The 22,196-nt window shown below is 35.1% G+C and overlaps 1 protein-coding gene and 1 long non-coding RNA gene across 17 annotated transcripts in view; both read left to right on the top strand.

Moving 5' to 3' along the window:
- Positions 1-22,196, top strand: part of PICALM (phosphatidylinositol binding clathrin assembly protein) — a 100,113-nt gene that overhangs the window by 4,724 nt on the left and 73,193 nt on the right. The gene's annotated exons all lie outside the window — the stretch shown is intronic.
- Positions 16,689-20,801, top strand: LOC128311880 (uncharacterized). Its single transcript, XR_008290530.1, has 2 exons — positions 16,689-17,139; positions 17,369-20,801. It is a non-coding gene; the product is annotated as an uncharacterized LOC128311880 (long non-coding RNA).

Here is a 22,196-nt window from a genome sequence, read left to right as displayed (position 1 = left end):
CCCTCCTTGTTACACGTAGTTATGTTTCTAAATTGTATATGTTTTAAAAGGGAAACTCAGAAGAGAATTTGGTATATAACCATTTTGCTAGCTGCCTTATGCATAATTAGCAAATTTATTCTCAAATACCTTTGAAAAGTAATTAGGCTGCACTAGTGGACTTGTTATTTTTAAAAATACCTAATATTAGACTCTAGGCATGTATTTTTTATCCTTATAACAAGGTTTTTTATGTTTACTGTGTTTTTTATCAATTTGAATAGTTTTTAAAGGTGTTTTTGAGTTTAATTTAGAGCGGCAGGTGAGAAGTAAAACTTGGTAAGAGGTGACTAGGCTTTTTCCTCATTTGATTTGTGAAGCATTTATATGAAATATTTAATTAGCTATTTTAAAAGTACATTAATAGTTAAAATAATCTATTTTAATTAATTACTAGAATTGCTTTAATTTAAATAAAATTATTTTGACCCTGTCATTTAGAATATTTAATGTAAAAGTTTACCATGATGCATAAAGTATTTTCTTTATATCCAAAATGCTTATGTTCGTGATTTCCCTTTTAAAAATCAAAGAAGTAAGAAAAATAAACTTAAAGGCTTCTTGGCAAGAGGCTAGAGTCTTACCAAGAAGAAATAGGGTTAGATTTTCAAAGTACATACAGCCTTAGTATTTGCTTTTCCTGTTCTTTTAGTGGCTGAAGTGGCATTTCCGTTACTTTGTGTTCTGTTTCAGTATGTTCCCCGTTAAATTGCTTTATACATTTCTCTAGAGAATTGCAATTTTTGGGTTTGACCTTTTAGAATTTTGTATGTTCATTGTGTGTATGGCTCTTTTAATGGAGAAACGTTTCCGGGTAGTCAGATTTTACTAACGATACTCCTTTATAAGGGAATGCTGATGAACCTAAACCTTTGTATTAAAATTTATGTTCAGACTTGTAATTTGCCAGGTTATCAGAAGTATAGTATTAAGAATTTTTCAAGTTATACTAGAATGTAGTGGCAGTACAGCAAATCATATTCTTTATGCATTGATTCAATTTATATTTAATACTTATTTGTCTTTATTTTGTGCTGGGCACTCACTGCACTAAACATTTTACGTTTATTAACTTTATTCCTTTTAACAACTTTGTGAGAGAGGTTTTATTATTATCCCCATTTTACTGAAGAAGAAACGAAGGCACTGAGAAGTTCAGTAATTTGCTCAAGGTCACAGCCAGGAAGAGGAAAACTGGGATTTGCACCCAGGTAGTCTAGCATCAGGTTTGTGTTTTCATGTCAGTGTGACTTTTTACATAATACTTTACTGTTCCAGGGAATGAATAAACAATATTCATTTATTCATGGCAGTGGCTCTTAAAGTGTATTCCTGGCACTTCTGGGAGTTTCCAAGACCCTTTCAGCTTATTTGTGAGGTCAAAACTATGTTCATATATTAGGACATTATTTGTCTTTTTAATTTTTGTACTTTCATGAGTGTACAATAGAGTTTTCCAGGGTCTATGTGATGCATGATAGTGCAGCAGATTGAATGTAGTAGCAGATACGACAGTCCAACAACTTTCTATTAAACCAGATAGTAAAAAGTTTTGCAAAAAGGTAAAACAATACCAATGTTGTAAATTTTGGTTTTGGGAAATACAGCTATTTTTCATGAAAACTGTTAGCATTGGATGAGATTTATTATTTTAAAAAGAATATTTTAAAAATTCTTAATTTTAATTCTTAATACAGTAAATATCAATTGAGAAAACCCACATAGACAAAATCTCATTGAGGTCCGTCCTCAGTTTTTAAGATTGTAAAGGTTCTGAGATTAGAAAATGTAACCCTAAAGAAGAAGGTATATTAGAGGGGAAAAAAGGCTACTTAGAAAGTAGATATATGAGGTCCTTTAAACTCTGAATAATTTGGTAGGTAACAGTGACCCATCATTTGGAGGACTTTGAGAAGAGACGTGGCATAATCCTTTAGGTCATACTGTTAAGTAGATTGGAAGGAAAGTGAAATGTGACTTGGAAAGGAGACTGCTGGGGGCAAAAAAGAATCTAACAGTAATAATACCTAATTCTTTTCCTGAAAGGCCTTAATAAAGTTCATCATTAATTGGGACTCCTGGTCCATTTTTTCCTCATTGTTTTTTTACATCTAAGCTATCCCTTTCAGCCAGGCACTTTATTACTATTTTTTTAAATTTTTTTGATGTTTGTTTATTTTTGAGAGAGTGTGTGCAAGCAGGAGAGGGACAGAGAGAGCAGGAGCCATAGAATCCGAAGCAGGCTCCAGGCTCTGAGCTGTCAGCACAGAGCCCGACGACGGGCTTGACAACACAGACCCTGAGATCATGACCTGAGCTGACGTTGGACACTTATCCGACTGAGCCACCTAGGCGCCCCTCAGCCAAGCACGTTAGTCACCAATTATGCCAAAAGTTCTAACTCCCAAACTATTAGCAGTTATTCTTTGGACATACCATTCTTTGGACGTAAAACATCTTCTTTGTCAAAACAGATACCTTCTTCCTTTTAAATCTTCTCAAAACTAACTTGCTTTCCTTAACATTCACAGTTAAAGTAGCCTCTTTACTAAAGACGTTATTGAATAATACCTTGTTAAACTGTGGTTAGTATCATGCTTTTATATATATTTTGGGTTCACATGTGTTTATAGAACAGGAACTATACTTTTCTGTATTGTTTTATATCTCTTCTCAAAGTACCTAATCAGTGACCCTGTGGGTGCTCAGTAAATTTCAGATGATTACACATAATCTGCCTTCCCAGCTCAGACTATTCCATGAACAACTTAGGGACACAGTCACTATAGAGATCTATTCCAGTAAACATTTAATAATTTTATGGTGATTTTCTTAGTTGCAATGAATGGTAATTACCCGGTTTCACAATTAAATATAGAAGTCATTTGGTAGCATCAATATAAAAACATAACAAAATTGCTGTTTCATGGAACCTATGAGGCATTAAGAGGGTTAGTTTTGTTAAAATAGTAGGTGATGTTTTTAAAATATTTTCATAGCCAAAAAAATTGGGGTTTGCAGTTGCTCAGTTTGAAAACTATACTGAGGCATATTTTTGAGGATATGTTCTTGAAAGTAGAAATTAACTTTAAGAATTAAACAGGGGACCAGAAATAAATTTGAAATGTTTGTCAATAGAGTTGTTTCCTTACACAATTCCAGGAGGTGCTGATCACATTGTAGTCTCTGTGCAGGGGGTCTCCAGAGTACTAACTGTATGGCAAACTTATTTTAGATGTAAGGAAGGATAAAGTACACTTAATGTCGAAATGTAAAGGAAAAGAAGTGACTGTTTTAGAATGAGGCTTTATGAGATATAAGGCAAGCATTGGAGAGTAGTAGAGATGGTCATGATAGTAGGACCACTGAATCTAGGCCATAAGTTGATTCTAGGGACTAATGGGGATTACTGAAAGTTTTCTCTGAACATTTGGAATTCCAGCAGTAATTTTCAAAATGGTACTGATATTTGTAGTCATAAACTTACTACCTGAAAGCATTCTAGGGGCTCTAATTTTACTCAGGGGACACTTCTTCCAAGTAGTGGTTGAAGCAGCATTGCTTTAGAAATGTTTTCTCTCACTAAAGATTGCAGGTATACTTTAGAAGTGATTTCGTATTTTTACTTAGTGTACATGTGTCTACTGATTATATACCTCTTCATGTGACTATAAGCTCTTTATAAGAGGGGTGTGTGTGTGTGATATTAGAAATTTTACGTGCTGTGATATAGCCAGTTGTTTGTGGATGCTTAATACGAATGTACCATATTTTATTTAAAATTTTTTTTTCAAAGTTTATTTATTTTTGGGACAGAGAGAGACAGAGCATGAACGGGCGAGGGGCAGAGAGAGAGGGAGACACAGAATCGGAAACAGGCTCCAGGCTCTGAGCCATCAGCCCAGAGCCTGACGCGGGGCTCAAACTCACGGACCGCGAGATCGTGACCTGGATGAAGTCGGACGCTTAACCGACTGCGCCACCCAGGCGCCCCAAATGTACCATATTAATACATCTGATGTTTGAAAATCTTACTGTAATTCAAGTATATACCAAAAACTAAGTAGAAGGATGGTTTTCCCCCCATCACACCGTTAACACAGGATTGGCAGGATTTTTGATGTACTTGAAACACTTTGCAGAAATTTGATTCATGCAGGGTATGGAATAATTAGGAATATTATTTAATCCAAATCTAATGTGAAAAAGGAGATTATGAGGCAAGGTGAGTTCTTCTTCAATTTTGAAATTGAGAGGTAATTCACACAACATAAAATTCACCATTTTAAAGTATACAATTCAGTGTGTTTTTTGTATATTTACAATGTTGTGTGTAACCATCACCACTGTCTAATTCCAGAATGTTTTCTGTCACCCCCAAAAGAAGTCATATATCTGTTAGCATATCACTTCCAGTTTCCCCTCCTTCATTCTCGGGCAATCATTAAGCTACTTTCTGTCTATGGATTTTCCTATTCTGGACATTTCATGTAAATGGAATCACACATAACGTGGCCTTTTATGTCTGACATCTTTTACTTAGCTTAATGTTTTCATGGTTTATTTATGTTGTAGCATATAAGAGTGCTTCATTCTATCCATAACTTAATAATATTCCCTTGTGCCACAAAATGCGGCGTGTCCATTGATGGACATTTGGGTCAGTTCCCTCTTGAAACCCACTAAGAAGAATACTGCTGTGAACATACCTTGTACAGGAATGTTCATAGTAGTTCTCTTGGGTATATCCCTAGGAGAAGAATTGCTGGTCATGTGGTTTTTTTAACTTTTTGAGACACGACCAGTCTTTTCCACGGCTGCTGCACCATTTTACATTCCCAGCAGCATTGTATGAATGATATCTTGTGATTTTGGTTTACATTTCTCTAATGACTAATGATGTCGAGCATCTTTCATGTGCTTATTGACCTTTGTATGTCTTTGAAAAAAGTGTCCATTCAGATCCTTTGCCCATTTTTAAATTTGATCCTTAATATATTTCAGTACTAGACGAGTTCTTTACATTTTCCTGATGCTTGATCCTCATATGATTTGCAAATATTTTTTTCCCCATCCTGTGGCTTGTCTTTCCGCTGTTCTTGATAGTGTCCTTTGATGTGATGCAGAAATATTTTTAATTTTGAAGTTGCAGTTTTTTTCTTTGATTGTGCTTTTGATATAATAGTTAAGAAACCATTGGCTAATCCAGAGTTACTCAGATTTATGCCTAACCTACACTAAAGAGCTTTATAGTTTTTAGCTCACTCTTTTAGGTTTGATCAGATTTTAATTTTTGTATGTAGTGTGAGGTGGCAAGGTGGTAGTAAGGAAAATTAAGGGTATTTTTTTCCCTTCTTCTGAAGTTGTCATGGGATATAACTCTACTGTGCTCCTGTATAATATAAATATAGAGATTTGTGAGGGAGAGAAAAGATCTCCTTGATGGTAGTTTCTAGTACTGAGTTACATAGTTTGTTGACTGATAAATAGAAATATTTGAACCAAACATCCTTTCAGCTGGATGGACTGCTTACTCTAATCCAATGCACATTTTTTTTTTTTTTTTTAGGGTCCCAGTGTAGTCTTTTATTTTTTTTAAAGTTTATTTATTTTGAGGGGGTGGGCAGAGAGAAAAGGAGAGAGAGAATCCCAAGCAGGCTCTGCAGTGTCAGTGCAAAGCCCCATGTGGGGCTGGAACTCATGAATTGTGAGATCATGAGCTGATCAGAGATCAAGAATCTGACACTTAACTGACTGAGCTATCCAGGCACCCCCAATGTAGTCTTTAAAATGTGTGAAGAGATAATACTTAGTTGTCTGAGTATCGATAGGTGGTTACTTTTGTCCACACAGAGTAGTGTGTATATTGCCATAGTATCTTGTACTTCTCCATAAACACTATGTAGTGGAGTATTTTAAAAGGAACACGAGATCTAATGGTGAAAATGTGTAAACAAATAATTGTAATACATTGAGATAATTGCACTATGTAGTAATTCTTTATAGCTTCTATAATTATAATTTCCTAAATGAAGAGCCCTCGTGTAGTCTTTATTGTGCTACAAACAGCATGTAACAAATATGCAGTAAAAAGATGCCGAGTGAATAAAGAAGGAATGAAATTGTCATTGAGGGTTACTGATGTGTATTCAAACAGCATTTTTTTTTTTTTTTTTTTAATAAAGAGGATAGTTGCTGTAGAAGTTGTCTTTGAGTAGTGGTTGTTGCAACTTCTTCCATTTCTGTGATCAAGTAAATTATTGGTTGAAAATGTGAGAAATTATGGAAGTTGGGAAATAAGTTTCCAGAATTAGATGTAAAATTAGAGCAGTTTAATAAAGTAAAGTATTATTCACTTCAGGACCTACCTATTATTGGTATATTTAACTTCAAACAGATGGGTTTAAACTTGTCATATCTTGGGTTTACTACTTCTGCTTTCCTTTTCTTCCTGTTATTATCATCATCGTCATCATCATCATTATTATTTCCTTTTCTTTGGTTGTTAAAAGTAAATTCCAAGGCAGTCCTTTATTTTACATTCTTTGTTATCCATGATAATCCGCATCTTATAGCAGAATGCTGTAAGGCCTTGTTTGCGAAATAAGCATTGTGTGCTTTGTTATAAAACATTGGCAAAACATTTAAAGTGCAAATAAAGATACCCAGAAATGAAGCATATGACTTTAGTAGGCTGTATTGAATGAGTCAAGCATTGACCTTGATTGGTTTCTTCCTACTACCCACTTCCGTTATGCCCTTTCTCTTCTGGTTTTAGGACTCTGGTGAATTGCCTGTGAAAATCCAAATTAATTTTCTTTTGAAAGTGACATGTAGGTAAATCTTAATTTATTTGTGCACTTAATGATTCAGAGTTAATCATTTTGTGTGACTTTTTTCTGGGAGAATATCTGAGAACAAAAAATTTTAAGAGCAAATATATATAATTTTTTAAAAATTTTGCGTTATTGGATTAAAATTCCTTAGGGAACTATTAAAATCTTTTGCTTGCTGTAAGAGCAAGAATATGGGGCAAAAGTCCTGAGATGGAGTTCTGTTTAACATGTAGCAAGCAGTACCAACAGAAACACTAGTCTGAAGCAGTAAGTGGGGTACTGAGGGAAAGTGATCAAGATCTAGAAAAGAATGTAAAGATGACACTTGATCATCCTTACTTTAAAAGGAACACGAGATCTAATGGTGAAAATGTGTAAACAAATAATTGTAATACATTGAGATAATTGCATGATACTTTTTACATAAAGCTTCAAAGTAGGGGCTGGAGTAATTAATTTTGAAGGTTAGTGACAGCTTCATAGAGGAGCCTAATGGGTTTTAAGGACGAATAGTGATTTGCCAGATGGACAAAGTTTTGTCTAAGTAATTTAGCATGTGCAGTGACAATAGAGGTGAGAAAGAGCATTATGATGTGTTTGGGGAAATTTTTGAGTAGTTCTTTGTGGTGGAATGCGAAGTGTTCATAAGAGTAAGAGGGAGATGAGGCTGGAGAGGGAACCATTAAAGGTCTTATTGGGGCAGGAGTTACTTTGATAGATCTGGTCTTCTGTAGCCCTTTTCTCCAAATCCTCCTTTTAGGGTTCCCTTTCTTCCTGCTTATTAGCTGCTCTCCTAGCTTTAGATGCCAGTGCTATGGAACTGGGGAAGTGTTCTTTCCTTTCCTAGGTAATTTGTGGTAGGGTTATTGAAAGGGATAGGGAAGGAAGGAATGTACAATCCTGTTGCCATTTGTGCAGGGGGTTAGATGACTTTGGCATATGAAATTGGACTTCTGAATATTGCTATACGTGGTGGTTTGGGTTGCTAAATAAAATCAGGTACACTAATCTTCATGGCTTTTGAATTTTTTTGAGTTCCAAATTATGAATGAACTTAAACACAAACAATCATCATATGATGATGACCACTATGAATAGAAAAGATTTGATAAACCAGTTAGTCACAAGATTCTTGGAGGCATGTTTGATTTATGTGGTTTAATTGCTGACATCTGTTTATCTGCAAATGATATATTATCAGTCATTCATAGGTTTTCTAAAGCTGGATCTGTACCAAACAAGACTTTATTAGCTAGTTTTGTAGAAATTAATATGCTCATTAGCAATTGCATCGTGAGTGTCTACTGTGTATCTGAGTTACTGTGTTTGAGATTATTGAGAAATCCAAAAGTGAAATTGCTGATCACATCTTCAGTCTAGTAGGGAAGGTGATATATACAGATAGCTGTATTAACAGGTAATGTGAGATAAAATTCATGTCGATGTTGTTGAAAATCATAGGAGAGAAAGATACTGCTTTTGATAAGGGAGAGAACTGGACCCTAAATGAGAAGTAGTCAGGAACAGTAGGTATTTGAGATGGGGAAAACAACATGAGCAAACATTTGAAGGTAGGAAGGCTGGAAGTGTGTTTGGGGAACAAAGGAGTCTGTTTAGCTAATTGTAGAGGGTGAATGGGGTGCTGTGGAGCCAGAAAAGAGATTGGTTTGGGAGTAAGGAGAAATACAGTTGGAGCATTTGAGGAGTATGGTTTTTATCATTTAAAAAAAAAATTGTGAGTATGTGGAGTATGGTTTTTAATCATAAAACCTTTAGATATATCTCATCTCCAGGTAGCTTCTGGTTACTATAGAGCTGATTTTCAAAATTGTATTATATCTTTATTTTCTGTCACTAGTGCTAAAATACAGAAGACAAGGAGTTTGGCTGATCTTGAAGTTGGAAATGGGATTTTGCTGCTTTATGCTTTTTATGTTACTTTAATTATTACAGACTGCATTAATAGTGGCAGTATCTAAGGTTTCTGGATTTCTGAGTCCATAGATTTCTCAAGAATTAATGAAAAAGTCTTCCAAACAGAAATGATACATACCTAATTTTGATCTGGACATAGAGATTTTATAAAAGTTTAAGGTGACTTTTCAGTCTTTGGTGTTTCACAAAATCTGATCAAATCAATTTAATTAGGACATAACTTGCATTATAGGCATAATAGCTAATAAGATTTAAAGAATCCTTTCTGTCTTGCACCATAACACAATCCTTACATAAATTGAGACTCTACTAGGAAAAGGAAATAGAGAATAAATTTTACCATTAAAATTCAGTGAACAACCTTGAAGGGAAGTCAGGCGATTTGAAGAACTTCTTAGCTCACAGAGGACTTTTAGGGAATGGGATATTGTTAGGAGAAAATCTTTCTTTGAGAAATACAATTTCATAAATACGTAAGATTACATTTGGAAACAGCACTTCCTTTGCTTCTTAAATTATTAATGTGCTTCAAGAGGAATAATCCCTGAACTGAAATATGGGAGGAGGTGGGGGGTCTGCCCCAGCTCCATTTGACCTTAGGAAAATCCCTTACTTACTTTTCTTATTTTCTAAATTGTCTCCCTGCTCAGCTGTTCTGTGATGTTATATATTTGTGTCCCTCTAGCTTTTGGGTTCTTGGCTTAGTGCTTTGAAAACTAAGACTATGGACAGTTTCTATATGAGCTTTTGCTTCCATCTCCATTGGAGTGCCCTGCCTACCATCATATCATCATCATTTGAAAAACAGTTTGAACTTGTATATCTTACTGTCATTGGGATGAAGGGGCAGCACTGTTTTTTGTGACTTCGTTTTAGGAGGAAATTGCCAACAAAAATGAGAATTTTCTTCTAGTGTTCTTTAAAATGGGAATAATACAAAGGATAGTTGATAATAAGAGACTGCCTACTAGCCTTTCAATCTGTGTCTCGTGCTTGCTTTTCCACACTTTTTCACTTCAGTCAGTCAGGTTGACTATAGGATGTTTATCTTTTTTTCAGATTTGCCCCTTTGGGCAAGCATGCTTGGGTAGGATGTCCTGGTTTGGTGAAGGATGACTGGACACTTCTATTTCCCACTACACCCTGCCAAATGAGGCATACTTGGGTAGCATTTGTAATCAAATTGTTCCCCTGTCCTTCTGTAGAGGCCCATTTTTTCGTTTTCTTTCTTAACTCTGTGCATGTTTATCTCCTGAAAACAGGGACTCAGCTTTATTTATCCTGGTATCCCTAGTACCCAGAATGTAATGCCTGGTGTAATTGTGTAATAGTACCTTAGTAAATATTAAATAAATCTTTCATGGAGATAATGGACTTAGTGTCCTGAGCTAATGTACTATTTAGTTAACAGTTTTTTGTTTTTTAAATGTGAAATACTTCTTGGATAGAATTCATCTTTGTATTGAAAATATCCAGATATGTATGGTCTTGGTCTTGAGCTAGTTGGATCATTTGATCAGGTCATAGTGTTTGTTCCAGGATTATGAATTGATACCTAAAAAAGGTTAGGGTGGTGATGCCTTAACTATTGCCGTAGACTGAATGATCTACACTGGGTAATTATCTTGCATTTGGTGGCTGTTGATCATAATAGGAGATCAGTTATGGGTATATAATGGAGCATCACTAATCCATCACCATGTGCTCTTACATATAGTAACACCATCTTAAAATTATTTGGTTACATGATGAGTTTGTGAATTATTTCTCAAACTGTATTTTTATTCCTTAACTTTAGAACCATTGGATTCTTCTAAGCATTATTGTTTCAAAGATTCTTAATTTATTTGCTTGTTGAAAGGACTTTGTTTCTGACGTATATGTATACTGTATACATATTGTGGATGAGGGTTGGCTATGTCTACTTATTAATACAAAAATTCTAGAATAGGCCAACGTTGCATTGGTTTTTCTGACTAGCTGCTTCCTCATTTTTGGTCTCAACCTTTTCGCTTCCATTACTTGTATATGTAGTTAGTTTTGAGTTGACTTTCAAATACAGTGTGGTGCTTTCTCTTTGGCCATTTTTTTTTTTTTTAACATTTTGTGACTTGAAATTAAATAAGCAATTTACTGGTGTAGTTTAGAATAATCTTTAGTTGTATTCAATTCATAATTATATCTAGGAAACTTGTTTTAATAGTTGCTGATACCTTTTCTAACTGACAAGTTTGTCTGCAGATAGCATCTTTGGAAAGAGGGGCAGGATTTTGGAAAGTTGTAGCATTTATATTAGGTGAGTAGCAAACAAAACCGATTTCACTAATTTCAGTTATTAGCTTTATTTCAGGGGAGCTGTCATGGGGGAATTGGTCTGGTTTCAATTTTATAAGGCTAGTGTGAAGATTTGTTGGTAAATACAAAATTGAGTATATTGCTCTGCAATTTTTGTTTAACTGCATATTCATGAGGGTTATAAGATAGCTGCATTTAATCTTTTGGTATGAAACTGGAGGAAAGATCTGGTGTGTTCTTTATATGATCACTTTGTCTTGTATTTTCAGATGTGGAAGATGTAACCACATCATCCTTAGGCCAATTTATACTTTGAGAAGTAAAACCAGCTGTTAAATGATGGGAAATTATGGTTTAGCGTGCAGTATTCCCCCCTTTTTCTTTTCTCAACATTAGCTTTTGTAACTTTATTTCACAACTACTTACTTGTGTATTAGTTACCAGGTTTGGAATTTGTGTTAGGTATCCAGTACAAACTTTTAGACTTGGTACAGTATGAACACTTGCCTATTTTTGTTCATATTCTTGGAAAATATTGTTTTGAATTGGTGACCTAGAGTGGACCAAGGCATTATTTTTAGGTAATTTCTCTAGCACATCCCAGAATCATCCCACAACACACCTGAGTGGCAATAAAGATCAATCATAAAAAAATTAGTTACAGAGTTGTAACTGACAGCTAAGTTAGAAAGCTATTTAGAGAGCAGCTCAGGAGGCTGAGACATTCCTCGATAAACTGCTGGAAGGTGCTGTGCAGGGTGAAAAGCATTTCTTCTTAACAGGAGATGGAAACCTTTTAAGCTGCTTCCTATTTTGGGGCTTGTAGACTTAACCTAGAATTGCTTTTTTCTTTGAGCTTCTCCATCAGAGTTATGTTTTCTTAACTTAGTGACTAACCTGTAGCTTTTTTTTTTTTTTAAACATAGTTTTTCTCTTTTGCTATTTCTTAGAATTGGTAATGATTACATCTCTGGGCCCGAGGACTGGAAAACTGCTTTATGTGTTCTTCATGTTAAATCATGTTAGTCCTCCTCACCTGAAATCTGGTGAATTGACTTTGTTTTATAACATTCTCAGCTTTTTAAAGGTTGTTTCTAAATTAAAGCTTACAGTTTCTGAGGCACTTGGAGATGGAGATGTCCCAAACTCTTGAAACCTGTTCCTTGTGAACTTGGTTTGAATGATACGATGCCTTCCTTATATCTTGTCATCTTCAGTTGACAAGAATGAAGCCAGAATGAAGATGATGACAATGAGCAGAAAATACTGTACCAAACAAGAAGTGGTTACTGTCTGTACTGGGAATTAGATTTATGAGAGATAAAAAGAGAGATGTATGAATTTTAGAAGAGAAGGTGATGACAAGATTACTTGGATTGAAGAGAGAGAATTGAGAGAAAATATGTGTGTATCTTTATCCCTCTAGTGGAAAGATTACTGTTTTAAAGAATCTAGTTCCAACACAGCCACTGTATTGTGTTACTTAGATAGGCAAGTATTTAAATCTTTACCATGGAGATAACAGAGCATCCCTTGCATCATCACAAGGCTATTGTAATAGAAAACTAAGGATATGAAGAAACTTTGTAAAGCATAGAGAGATCTGCATGTGTAAAGATTTTGCCATGTATGCATGTAACTATGGTTACATTTTCCAGTTGAGGAAGTTTAGTTTTATAAACCTTCTAAAGAAGGTTGTGCAGAAGTCATTGATTTGGAAGTAGTTTCACAATACTGTATTGGAAAAATGATGAGGGAAAACTCATCAGTAAAATAGGATACTAAGTAAAACTAACAATATTTGTAATATTTAAAGCTTATTAAATACTCTAAATATGTTCCTATACTTTTGTGAAGGGCAATTTTATTCCTATTAATACAGAGAAATTGAAAGTGAGTGGCTAATTAACTTGCCTGAAGTCATAATGATAATGATCTGGAATTTGATTCTACATCCTTTGCTCATTCTGATGTCACTTCATCCTGTTACAGTATAGTCCTAGCACATGGAAATGGATGGCACCATGTAAAGAAATGGGAGAGCCTAGAACAGAGCTTTAGAGATAGTGAGATGAGCACCTTCATCATCACTGAAGCAGAGATTAGAAATGAATAGTACTTAGGATAGATTATCAAATGAATGTAAGTCAGAAAAGAGCTCTAATAGGAAGAAACAAACTTTAAAAGAATAGAAAGAACTAAAAATAGACACCCCTTTTTTCCATCTGTCAATCTGATTCTTTCTGGAAGGTATCCAATATAGCAGTGAAACAAAAAGGTAGTTAATGTTCTCCAATATTTGTCAAGTTTAGAAAGAGATCATACTTGAAAAGCAGTAGTATTCAAAGTGGTAGCCTTTTAGTTGGGTAGCCCCTTATTTGAGGGGCTTTTGTCATCATAGCAAAAGGGAAATTGGTGAAAGGTTGATATTATAGGAAAGGGAGAAAGGTGGTTAAATTTTTCTTTGCTACTTTAGACCATTTAAGATTTATATTGCCTTTTCACAACCAAGAGAAAGATAAATTATCTCAGAAATTTAAGGGACTATTTAGATGTCTGTCTACAGATGGAATATAGATTTTGAAAATATATGTGATATTGTCTATATACCTAAATATAGATAGCTACTTGTATGAAAGAATCAACTGAGACTATTCTTAGCCTTTTATTATTAGTATTGTTATCATTGGTACATAGGAGCAGAAGAACTAAATAAAAAACCACTGTGTTATGTACAATATATGTTGTGTTAAATTTTTTGTTTCTAAATTTTCTAGCAGCAGAAGTCTGTTTATGGGAATGTGTTGTATTGAGAAATACTTAAAGCCTATATTTAGGGGAAATAAATCCATAATTAACTGTGCAGTGTGCAGAATAAGTTGTGATCTTGTCAACTTATTTTTTAATGTTTATTTTTGAGAGAGAGCATGCGCACGCACACACACACTTGCGAGCGTGTGGGGGAGGGGCAGAGAGAGAGAGAGAGAAAAAGAGAGAGAGAGAGAGAGAGAGAGAGAGGGAGGGAGAGGGAGGGAGGGAGGGAGAGAATCCTAAGCAGGCTCCATGCTGTCAGTGGAGGCATTCTCTGTCTCTCTCTCTGCCCCTCCCCCACTCTCACTGGTGCACTTTCTCTGTCTCTCTAAATGAACAAAGTTTAAAAAAAAAAATTCTCTTTAGATCACCAAACACTTTATGGCTGAACTTGGACTTTTACATTTATTTATTTTTGAGAGAGACAGAGACAGAGTGTGAGCGGGGGAGGGGCAGAGAGCGAGAGAGAGGGAGACACATGAATCCGAAGCAGGCTCCAGGCTCTGAGCTGTCAGCACAGAGCCCAACACAGGGCTCAAAACCACAAACCGTGAGATCATGACCTGAGCCAAAGTCAGATGCTCAACTGACTGAGCCACCCAGGTGCCCCTGAACTTGAACTTTTAGATTCAAACTGGTGGGAGTTTTTTTCCTTTAATCAGCATTATTGAGGCATAATTTATATGGAATTTTTATGTTAAAAAAAGTAACATCTTCAATTTTGATTTTGCTAGCTTATAAAACAAAATTTTATCTCAAAAGGTATGACTTTTAAGAAGGGGATTTGTCAGAGGATGAATTGTCTTTTATGCTGAGAAATAGGCAAACATGGGCCATAATGGAATTTTAGAACAGTTGTATAGTTACGAAACGTGTGAGGGTGGAGATATTTTTTGTTGAAACACTCCTAGTGATTATTCCTTCTTGTAGAAACTTAAAGGCTTAAGTTTAAGGCTTATTAGGAAAAATACTTCTACTTCATTTTATGGAGATTTATAATATTAGTAACTCATAGTTTTCACTTACAGAGCATTATTTTGAAACTTAAAGCTGTGTAGATAGCTTATTATTTGGTGCTTAACTATTTTCTGGCTGTATATGTCATTACTGTTTACAGCGGTTTGAAAAAAAGATTTTTTAGAAAAGGCCTTCATTTGTTAATGGTTTAGAAGGGTCTTTTGATACCTGCTTGCCACAAATGCGGAATTTAATGAACTGTAGTAAAAGGCTGGTGTAATTTTGACACAAGGTCACTTTGATTTAATGGTGAAGTGCGTGAATAAATAAACGAGATTCCCAGTCCCTACTTAATCTACATGAAACTGGAGGCTTTGTAGAATCAACAAGAGAAGGTTTCTGTTCAATGAGACTTTGGTTTGGCAAGGGTGGTTTGGCAAGGGTGGAGCAGACATGTGTGATACAGAATGAATAGGATACCTTCATACTTCCCCACTCTCTGGGAGATGTAATTGATCATGGTAGTCAGTTCCATAGAGGCAACTGGTGACACATGAGCATTGTTACTGTGATTTTCAAATCTGTTTATCCAAAGATTCCTGATTATCATGTATAATTAGCAACCTACCCAAACACGTGTCCTATACTCCTTAAGTGCTAAGAAATCCTTAGCCATGTATCACCATCTGACATATATTTGTTCATTTGTTTATTGATTGTGTCTCCCCACTAGTGTATAAGCATCCTGAGGGCAGCAACTTTGTCGACTATTGCAAATTTCTAACTCCTAAGACTATTTGGCATATGATGAATATTGTAGAATATATGGAATTTCTACTTGCTCATACTAAGGTTTGCAAGGCTATGGGAAGGTGGAATATATTGTTCCATCTATTCTAATTGCATCCAGGACATGAACATGTTGTGTTTTCTGGATGAGGTGCACAGTCCCAGAGAGTCTAACTGCAATTTATTATTCACTATGACTAGGCATAATTTAAATTGTTTAGAAAAGCCATGAAAATCTTTGGGCTTCCTACCTAACTTACTTACTTTTAAGACATAGGCTGGGCTGTTATAGTATAACTTAGGTATGACTTTTTGCCTGTTATTTTCTACCCCTCCCCCCCGCAACCAGTATTATGAATGGAGAAATAGGCTTTTGTGTCACCTATAAATCTATAAATATTTATACCATCATGTCACACATTGTGGAAGACACTGGAAAACAAAATATTCCTGAATTTATTTTAACAGAGTAAAGGATAAATATTGATTGCTTAAAACAAAAAAGGGACACTCAGGTTATAGTTGAGATGATCCTCTTTTTTCATGCATCAAATATTTTCGCATATAGAGGTGAAATTTTCTAGTATCTCCAATTCCCCAGACAACCTTAGACTGGTTTTCAGAGAAGAAATTTGAGAATGCTTTGCATAGAGGTTTTTGCTCAAGTTAGGAGATAATTTTCTCAGGGTGAAACAAATAGAACCAGAGATTGATGTTAGGAAAATGCCCATGGGTTGAGGGTGAGAGGACAAAACAAATAGAATCGAAGCTTGTTTGTGTTTTAAGAAGGCTGGAAAGGGGCGCCTGGGTGGCGCAGTCGGTTAAGCGTCCGACTTCAGCCAGGTCACGATCTCGCGGTCCGTGAGTTCGAGCCCCGCGTCAGGCTCTGGGCTGATGGCTCAGAGCCTGGAGCCTGTTTCTGATTCTGTGTCTCCCTCTCTCTGCCCCTCCCCTGTTCATGCTCTGTCTCTCTCTGTTCCAAAAATAAATAAACGTTGAAAAAAAAAATTAAAAAAAAAAAAAAAGGCTGGAGAAGGACAATATAGCACTTCAGAAAGAAAATACAAATACCCTAGGAGTACATGGTGGTAGTGTATTAATTCCTTAGCTACATGTAGACTTTTATTAGGTCACTTATAACTAGGGTGACATATAATTTATATTCCAAACTGGGTCACTTTTGAGAGTGAAAGGATGTGCTATTTGAATGGGACACTGAGACAATAGGTGTAAAACAGAACTGTTTCAGGAAAACCAGGACACTTGATCACCTCCTACTAATAACATACTTTTCTCCATACTTAGTCCCAGTTCCTTGGACCACAGATAATTTTTTTTCCTACATAGTACTCTGATCTGCATTTGAGGAACTTGTCAAGCTTTGATTCCTTTTTCTTGGTCTTGTTGGAATGAAGGAATTCTTTTCATTTTTTCCTGCTCCCCTGGACTGTTCTTCTGGTTTACAGCCTTGATGGAGGTAAGTGCAGTACTCGCAATGAGTTGTTACTTGACCTTTTATTTTGCTTAGGAAATCATTTTTTGTGTTTCTGATCCAGTATTAGATTATTTTTAAGAATCCTGGTTATGTCTTCTTAAGTGGGCTGATGAAGTATTAAGTTCTTAAAATGTAATGCAAAAAGACAGAATTTGTAATTTTTGTATTTACTCTTAAATTACTTGATACTTACATGTTTCCTTTCCTGCAGGTAGGATGATGATTCTGAAACTTCAGATCTTCAAAGAAGGGAAGGAAAACACCTTTGTTTATATTGTGGAAGTGGTGTTTTTATATGTTGGATCACTGTAATGCTTTCATTTTGTTTTCCTATAAATAAATATTTTTTTATTCTTATATCAAGCCACGTGTTTTATTCTGTTAGGTAACTTTATCATCTTACATTTTTCTGGTAAATTAAAAATTAACAGAAGTAATAGTTGCCTTTGGGGGTAGTACTTACTCACATATGATTTTCCTCACCCCTAAGATCCTTATTTGGAATCTGGGATGGGACTAGGTTGTCAAGGTTTGGAAATCACCACTTTGGAGTACTAGAATGGAATCCTAAACAGTCTCAAATTGAGATAAACCTGAACCCACCTGTGTTCTTCCTAGAGTCTTACTGTTTCTCTGTACAGTCTGCCATCTAGTGGTAGGAATGCAGAATACACCAGAACACCCAGGAGAAGCTGTAGGTTTTCAGATTTTTTTTTAATATTAAGAATGCTTATATAGGAGCTAAAACATTTTGATAATGGGGGAAAAAAGAATGACCTTTTTTGCTGGAAAATATAAATCATTGGTAGTGAGTTCTGAGAGTATTCAAAGAGTATGTGTTTTTCTATAGAGCATTTTTATGACTTAAATCTTCAGCTCTCATAAGATATATGTATTTATAAAAGATTTGTGGGTGAAGAGGCAAATGCATAAATAAAGATAGATGATTTTAAGAGACATAGGTTGGGCTGATTTGAAAAAGACACTTGTATATTGATTACAATTTTAGAGCTGTTACGTAATGTTTCCATTAACTAAAACACTTTATTTTGCACTTTTAAAATTAAAGTATAGACAGTTCAGCAAACTTGGCTTGTTTTCACTATCACTTAAGAGGCTAAGTTTCAGCCAGATACTAATGTAGAGTATCTTAGGGTTGACTTTGTTTACCTAGCTTCATCTGAATTCTTAGGTATTCCCTCCTTAGTTGTATTTCTTTCCTCTCCTACAGTTATAGAGGAGGTCAGTCTTTTGTTTTTTGTTGTTTTTTAAAGTGTTCTGAAAACACAACACTTGACATTTATGTGATATATCCCACATATGCTGCAGACTTAGAAATACTTTCTAAATATGTCAAATTTTTTATTCCTCTATTTACAAAAATTGGATTTTTTTGGGTGGCTTCCATAAGCACCTGAAATTAGCACTGATAGAGGTCTTTTAGAGTTAATGCGTCTTTAAAAAAACTTTGTTTAAAGTAAATAGGGATAGCCAGATAATGAATTTGTAATGGCATGGTTATAGTAATTTTTCTGTTGAATAGTTTTAAGGGAAGAAAACCTTGTTTTACATGGTGATTAAAAAAATCAGTTAAAAGGAAAGAAACACTTACCATGGAATAAACAGGTTAAATATAACATGTACTATCACCAAATTGTAGAGTTATCTTTATTTTTCTTAGTTTTCATATTTGTGAATCTTTCGTTAATTTTGCAGAGAACACAGTGACAGAAATAGCATATCTAGTTGTGCTCACAGATTGGTTTTTCCTGCAGCTGCTGTATGTTTTTGTTTTGTTTTGGTTTTTAGTAAAGTGGGCCTTTGCCTTCCTTACTTGGTGGGTTTTGGAGATAACTTAAGGGCCTTCTACCATGGTGAGAGCTTGAACTTTTGTTCCATATTGGCCTACTTAATGGAACAGTGGCTACCAGATTTCAGCTGTCTTGCCATGCAACTCTTGTGCGTGTATCACCTCTTCCTCACATGCTTGAGGAAGTAAATGAACACGTGTGGCTGTCCTTTCTGCCATTGATCATGGTATGCCCCAGAGGGTCTGGAATGTCCTTGTGCATTGATTTAGCTCCTTTAGCTTCATAGTACTTGTTATCAAAGCCATTTGGATATCTTTATTTACTTTTAATACTCTGAAACGCATCCTTCCCTCCTCTTTTCAAATTAACTCAGTCCTTGTTACTTGTACTGAACATTCTGTAGTACGTGAGTCTTTCCCCAGTTTTTACCTTCACATCCAGTTAATAAGTTGGTACAGGATTGGTATTTGATGTGTGACATGAGAGGTGCTTATTGAGATTTGTAAAATTAAATAATAGTGATATAGTTCTTTACATATTGATTTTTATTACTGTTCATATATAACTTAGTTGCTGAATAAGTTTGAAAGTGTTCAGTTGTTTTTGCATCAACCTATTTAGGCATATCAGTATATATCAGAAAATATTATATACTTACAATTTTAAAAATGAAATCTTACTGTGTATTGATCTTTAACATGGCTTTGATTTAACGAACTATCAGCATTTTTCCCTTGTCAGCTTTTTTTGCCCTGTGTTTGTTGGCCTCATAGTATTTCATTGTCAGACCACTGTCATGTAATGAACTATTTCCTCCATTATTGAACATGTCCTCTTACATTGTAACTTAGTTCCTTTAACTTCATAGCACTTTTATCAAAGCCATTCGGATATCTTTATTCCTTATTAATACTTTGAAATGCACCCTTCTCTCCTCTTTTCAAATTAACTCAATCTTTGCTACTTGTACTGAATTCTATAGTATGTAAGTCTTTCCCCAGTTTTTTATCTTCACATCAAATTAATAAGTTGGTTAGATTTTTTTTTTTCTTAAGGCATAAGTTAATCTATGAAGACCCTATTTCTGAATTAGTTCTAATGGGAATTAGGCAAAAGTGTAGCATTGTGTTTCACACAGAGTACCCGCAAACTATAAAGATAAAATGGTAAGTTACATCTTAATTTGTTACCCCTTACACAAAAAATTGAGTGGAATAAGGTATAAAACCATGCATTCCAATTCTCAGACATTTGACACTTATGACAAGGGCAGATGTGCCTCTGTGTATAATTCTTTGGGCTTAAGTCTGATTTCAACTAGCATGTTTTAGAAATACTTTCAACTTTTTGCTAAATGAGAATAATGTTGCTGGTATTTTTAAAAAGCACAGGTTCAGAAATTTGTCTGCTGTTTCTTGGCTATTTTTGTTACTGTTTCTTGGTGAATATTTGTTCCTACCTATTTGTACTCCTACCCAGGAAAGATGTCGAAGATCTGATCAATGAAGCAACATTTGATGATTTACTGAATTTGCCTTCCAGATTCAGTGTATCTCCAATTTTCCAGATGACTGAAGAAATTGGTCGTGTTATTGAAATTGATTCTGAAGGCAGTTGCAAAAAGTATAAGCCCACAGCGAACATCCTATTCAGCAGTAAAAAGCTCAAAGTCTTTCCTCTAAAATCAAGAAAGGACAAGACAAGAATGTCCACTCTTTGCCACTTCTATTCAACATAGTACTGGAAATCCTACCCAGAGCAACTAGGCAGGAAAAAGAAATTAAAGGCAATCCAAGTTGGAAAGGAAAAAGTTAAACTGTCACTGTTTGCAGATGACATGATATTATATAGAAAACCCTCAAGACTTCATCAAAAAAACTGTTAGAACTAATAAAATTCAGTAAAGTGTTAGGATAAAAAATACACAAAATTTTGTTGCATTTCTGTGTACTAATAATGAACTAGGGAAATAAAACAATCCCATTTACAATTGAATCAAAAAAGAAGAAAAATACCTAGGAATAAACTTAAAGGAAGTGAAAGGCCTGTATTGAAAACTACAGGGCTTAACGAAAGGAATTGAGGAAAACACATATGTGAAGATACTCTGCGTTCATGGATTGGTACCCAAAGCAATCTACAGATTCAGTGCAATTCCTATCAAAATTCCAATGCCATTTTTTCAAAGAAATAGAATAATTCTTAAATTTGTATGAAACTACACAAAAACAACCACCACACATAAATAGCCAAAGCAGTCTTGAGAAAGAAGAACAAAGCTGCAGGCATCACACACCCTCCCTGATTTTAAACTATATTACAAAGCTATAGTAATTAAAGCAGTATGGTATTGGGGTGCATGGGTGGCTCTATCAGTTAAGGGTCTAACTCTTGATTTCGGCTCAGGTCATGATCTCACAGTTTGTGGGATCGAGCCCTGCGTTGGGCTCTATGCTGACAGTGCAGAGCCTGCTTGGGATTCTCTCTCTCCCTCTCTCTGCCCCTTCCCCACTCTCTTTCTCTCAAAATAAATAAACATTTAAAAAATAAAAATGTTTGAAACAGTTAAAACAGTATGGTATTGTCATAAAAGTAGGCATATAGATCGATGGAACAGAATAGAGAGCCTACAAATAAATGCATGCATATATGATCAATTAACTTATGACAAAGGAGCCAAGAATATACATTAGGGAAAGAATAGTTTCTTCATCAAATGGTGCTGGGAAACCTGGACTGCTACATGCAAAAGAAAGAAACTTGACCACTGTCTTAACCATACACAAATTAAATAAAAAGTGGATTAAAGACCTGAATGTAAGACCTGGAATCACAAAACTCCTAGAAGAAAAGAGGTGGTAAACTCCCTGACATGGGTTTTGGGGATGACTTTTTGAATCTGACACACAAAGCAGAAGCGACAAAAGCAAAAATAGGTGGGACTGCATAATACTAAAAAGCTTTTGCACTACAAAGGAAACGGTCAACAAAACCAAAAGGCAGTGTACTGAATGGGAGAAGATATTTGCAAGTCATATCTGATAAGGGGCTAATAGGTAAATAACACATACAAGTCAAAACCAAAAACCAAACAATTCAATTAAAAAGTGACTGAAGATCTGAATAGACATTTTTTTCAAAGAAAACATACAGATAGCCAACAGGAATGTAAAGAGATGCTAAACTTCATTAATCATCAGGGAAATACAAATCAAAACCACAGTGAGT

This window comes from Acinonyx jubatus, chromosome D1, assembly GCF_027475565.1.
Source record: "Acinonyx jubatus isolate Ajub_Pintada_27869175 chromosome D1, VMU_Ajub_asm_v1.0, whole genome shotgun sequence".
In the NCBI taxonomy this organism is placed as follows: Eukaryota; Metazoa; Chordata; class Mammalia; order Carnivora; family Felidae; genus Acinonyx; species Acinonyx jubatus.
Note: the sequence above shows the minus strand (reverse complement) of the source record. Positions and strands in the feature narration are given on the sequence as shown.